The following is a 5,000-nucleotide window of genomic DNA, read 5'->3' as shown; positions in this document are numbered from 1 at the left end:
TATAGTCTGAGCACGATAGAAGAAATAGTCAAGGGTCGCCAATCATTGATGGAATCGGAGTCGCCACTTCCTTTTGGCAACAAAATTGAACGGTTTTCTTTAAGATCCTTGGGGATCTTCCCACTGATAAGAAAAGAGTTGTACAGACTAGCGAGTACCGTATTGATGTTAGGGTTGCATTTTAGGTCCTCGAGAGTAACCTTATCTGGACCAGCAGCCGTTGCTGTTTTTGTGGCCTTTATGGCTGTATTCACTTCCTCCACCGTAATTGGCAACAATAAATTTTTATTTTCTACCCTTGCCTTGGGCGGAGGCAGATGACTGAGATCGACTTCAGTCGAACTAGCTGAAAATCTGTCTCTATACACCTCATGGATTTCATCCACTTTTAAAGGACACTCGCCACCCGTTTTTTGATCCAGAATTTCTATTGCCAGCTTTTTCCTGTCCCTATAGTACTGCCGCTGCATGTACTGAAAGCCGCTTGCCTTCTTTGCTGACCGCCTTCGTGGTTTTCGGTTACTCCTCTTTCGTACTTTTAATCTCTTATTGGTAGCAACCCGTTGGAGCTTCCCTTTTATCTTATCGTAACCGCTCACGTCTGAACTTTTCTCAATGGCTCGACTAAATGATGTTAGCACAAGATTTCCCAACTCTGTATTTGTTATCTGCCCCGTAGCAGATATTAAAGCTTCTTCGAAAGGCTCCTTTGGAATATCCTCTTTTCGCTGTGGTCTTTTTTGGCATTGGAACTCGGATGACAGGGAGTTGAACAGCTGATTTTGCCTTTGGACCGAAAAGTAGCCCTAGTGCTCGTCGTTTGTCACTCACCTGCTTGTTCGTTTTCGATAACAGCTGTTTAGCAATGTCACTATTGATCTGTCTGGACCCCTGAAATTCAGAGTTCAGATAAATTAGTTTTTCAACTTCTTCATCTGACCAGATTGACTTCTTAGATCTTTTGCTATTCTTTGCAATCTCTTCCCCTCTACTTCCGCCTGTTGAGCTTCCACCCTCTTTAAATTACGCAGGATAGGATGTCGGTGCCTTTCATGCTGGGAGAGACCCGTTTTGGTCTTAAATGCCTTGCCACAGGAGCAGACAAAGTCTAACACCTGGGCGGTAGTAGGTTGTTCCAATATACTACATTTGGCGTAGTGTATGGTAGCACCGTGCCCCGTTTTGGAAAACTTCCCACATTTTCCGCATTTAAATAGTACACTCGCATCGGTATGCTTGTGTAGGTGAGTTGTCAATTTTCTTATTTCTGTATAACCGGTGTTACACATGGGACACACAAAGTATGTAAACGGGACAGGTACTACCACAACCGGGTTGTTCTCTACCTCCTTTCTACTATCAGCAGAACGGACAACAGGTATATCCTGAGCGCTCTCAGGTATAGATAAATCCTCAATTGGAGTTCTTATTATCTTTTAGACTTGACGGTGGGATGTTGTGCCCGTCTATTACAGGATACTTATGACTTCTAAACTCACAATGCCGGAAGGAATCCCCGAATCCTGCCCGTGCATGCAAATTGCACGGTAGCTTGGAGGAATCCATCCTCTGCGAGAAAGGCGCAAAATCACTTGCAGACGACTTGGGTATGGATCGAGGTGTCGTGACTAGCAGAGCATCCGTTTCGCTGCGATCTACTAAAACTAAACCTTACATGATCCGCGAGATTTGTCCGCACAAGACGGGCAAACCAGCGGTGGGTGGTCGAGCATTCATCACATAGATGCTTCGAAACATTACTTGCAGTATAAAAAACGTTGTTTATGACGACGGGTAAATCTGTTCATATTAAGGTTAGAAATAAGGTTCGTTTTTTTTTTTTTTTTTTTTTTTTAAATCTTTATTTATTTTAGGCTAAACCCGGCTAGGTTAGGCTAGGCTAGGTTAGGCTAGGCTAGGTTAGGTTAGGCTAGGCTAGGCTAGGCTAGGCTAGGCTAGGCTAGGCTAGGCTCGACCCGGCTCAGCCCGCTTAGTCTAGGCTAGGCTAGGCTAGGCCCGGCCCGCCTAAGCTCGCACCGTCTGTAGCCTAGGCCTGGTCTCTGGCCCGGCCCGGCTCGGCTAGGCTCGCCTATGCTAGGCTAGGACCGGCCGCGTGATATGATTTTTTTTTCTTCAATATTATGACGCACACGCGCGCACGACGCCGCCGGTTAGCCGGTGATAATGTGTAGTTTGATGATGATTTTTTTTTAGTTCCCATTTTTTCCGGCCTCCGTTGCTAACCGATATAGTCTGAGCGTAGGCTTGGCTAGGCTAGGCTAGGCTAGTCTAAGCTAAGCTAGGCCCGGCCCGACCCAACCCGACCCGGCTGGGCTAGGCTCGGCTAGGCTAGGCTAGGACCGGCCGCGCGATATGATTTTTTTTTTTCAATATTATGACGCACACGCGCGCACGACCTCTTTTGAAGGTCCTCGAAATGTAACCTTGTCTACGCCGCCGGTTAGCCGGTGATAATGTGTAGTTTGATGATGATTTTTTTTTAGTTCCCATTTTTTCCGGCCTCCGTTGCTAACCGATATAGTCTGAGCGTAGGCTTGGCTAGGCTAGGCTAGGCTAGTCTAAGCTAGGCCCGGCCCGACCTGACCCGACCCGGCTGGGCTAGGCTAAGCTAGGCTAGGCTAGGCTAGGCTAGGACCGGTCGCGCGATATGATTTTTTTTTTCTTCAATATTATGACGCACACGCGCGCACACCTCTTTTGAAGGTCCTCGAAATGTAACCTTGTCTACGCCGCCGGTTAGCCGGTGATAATGTGTAGTTTGATGATGATTTTTTTTAGTTTCCATTTATTCCGACCTCCGTTGCTAACCGATATAGTCTGACCGTCGTAGGTATATATATGGGGGAGTGTTGTCACGTACAACAGTATAGCATAGCATAGCATAGCATTGAATGGGATGCTTATTGTACTTGCTCCCTTGACCGACCCGATGAACGCCCGATCGCGTTCGACTGTGGTTAGGCCGCCTGTGCTCTTGCCTGTGCACCGGTAAAGGCTCGGTGAGTGACGCCGCTCAGACCCTGCGAGGCGGGCGCGATGACTTGTCTGCGCTCGCTCGCCGGTCGTTCGCGTGCGTCCGTTTTTTTGATAATCGAAGTGATTTGTGGCCTGGCTTTGGACGTTAGAACCCGAGAGTTTCGAACGCGAAGCACAGCGTTCCTATTCGGGCGCGGCCTTCGTTTCTCCCGAGGCCTTAGTCAGTCAAGAAGGTTTTTTCAGCCCACGCACTCCTGTCCATCGCGACGGGTGCGCTTTAACCGTGCAATCGGTTTAGGCTAGATATCTGGTTGATCCTGCCAGTAGTCATATGCTTGTCTCAAAGATTAAGCCATGCATGTCTAAGTACAAGCTTGTACCAAGCAAAACTGTGGATGGCTCATTAAATCAGTTATGGTTCCTTGGAACTGAGTTACCTACATGGATAACTGTGGTAATTCTAGAGCTAATACATGCGAACAAGCGCCGACCTAGCGGAAGGCGTGCTTTTATTAGGAACAAGGCCAATGCGGGCTTGCCCGCTCCCCTTGGTGAACTCTGGATAACTTTGCTGATCGCACGGTCTAGCACCGGCGACGGATCTTTCAAATGTCTGCCCTATCAACTTTCGATGGTACGTTATGCGCCTACCATGGTCGTCACGGGTAACGGAGAATCAGGGTTCGATTCCGGAGAGGGAGCTTGAGAAACGGCTACCACATCCAAGGAAGGCAGCAGGCGCGCAAATTACCCACTCCTGACACACTAGTGACGAAAAATAACAATACAGGTCTCTCTCGAGGCCCTGTAATTGGAATGAGTACACTTTAAATCCTTTAACGAGGATCTATTGGAGGGCAAGTCTGGTGCCAGCAGCCGCGGTAATTCCAGCTCCAATAGCGTATATTAAAGCTGTTGCAGTTAAAAAGCTCGTAGTTGGATCTTGGGTCTAGGCTCGCAGTCCGCCGTAAGGCGTGTCACTGCCCGTCCTGGCCTTTCTCTCGGTTTTCACCCGGTGCTCTTGATTGAGTGGCGGGGGTGACCGGAACGTTTACTTTGAAAAAATTAGAGTGTTCAAAGCAGACCATACGCCTGAATAGCAGAGCATGGAATAATGGCATAGGACCTTGGTTCTATTGCGTTGGTTTTCGGAACTCGAGGTAATGATTGAGAGGGACTGACGGGGGCATTCGTATTGCGGTGTGAGAGGTGAAATTCTTAGATCGCCGCAAGACGACCGACTGCGAAAGCATTTGCCAAGAATGTTTTCATTAATCAAGAACGAAAGTTAGAGGTTCGAAGGCGATCAGATACCGCCCTAGTTCTAACCATAAATGATGCCGACTGGCGATCCGCCGGCGTTACTCCAATGACGCGGCGGGCAGTCTTCGGGAAACCAAAGTCTTTGGGTTCCGGGGGAAGTACGGTTGCAAAGCTGAAACTTAAAGGAATTGACGGAAGGGCACCACCAGGCGTGGAGCCTGCGGTTTAATTTGACTCAACACGGGAAAACTCACCCGGCCCGGACACAGTGAGGATTGACAGATTGAGAGCTATTTTGTGGGTGGTGGTGCATGGCCGTTCTTAGTTGGTGGAGCGATTTGTCTGGTTAATTCCGATAACGAACGAGACTCTGGCTTGCTAAATAGTTGCGCCACCCGTTGCGGTGGGCGCTTAACTTCTTAGAGGGACAGGTGGCGTTTAGCCACGCGAGATTGAGCAATAACAGGTCTGTGATGCTTTTAGATATCGGGGCCGCACGCGCGCTACACTGAAAGAATCAGCGTGTTTGCCCTTGGCCGACAGGTCTGGGTAATCCGTTGAACCTCTTTCGTGCTAGGGATAGGGACTTGTAATTATTTCCCTTCAACGAGGAATGCCCAGTAAGCGCGAGTCATCAGCTCGCGTTGATTACGTCCCTGCCGTTTGTACACACCGCCCGTCGCTACTACCGATTGAATGGTTTAGTGAGATCATCGGATCGGCCGTGTCGGTTTTACCGT

General features: G+C 48.7%; 1 non-coding gene across 1 annotated transcript in view; it reads left to right on the top strand.

Moving 5' to 3' along the window:
- Nucleotides 1-3,301: 3,301 nt before the first annotated feature.
- LOC140041896 (small subunit ribosomal RNA) overlaps nucleotides 3,302-5,000 on the top strand; it is a 1,791-nt gene continuing 92 nt past the window's right edge. Inside the window, exon 1 of the ribosomal RNA XR_011843463.1 lies at nucleotides 3,302-5,000. This exon is cut by the window's right edge and continues 92 nt beyond it. This is a non-coding gene — a ribosomal RNA (small subunit ribosomal RNA).

Source organism: Antedon mediterranea, chromosome 2, assembly GCF_964355755.1.
Source record: "Antedon mediterranea chromosome 2, ecAntMedi1.1, whole genome shotgun sequence".
In the NCBI taxonomy this organism is placed as follows: domain Eukaryota; kingdom Metazoa; phylum Echinodermata; class Crinoidea; order Comatulida; family Antedonidae; genus Antedon; species Antedon mediterranea.
Note: the sequence above shows the minus strand (reverse complement) of the source record. Positions and strands in the feature narration are given on the sequence as shown.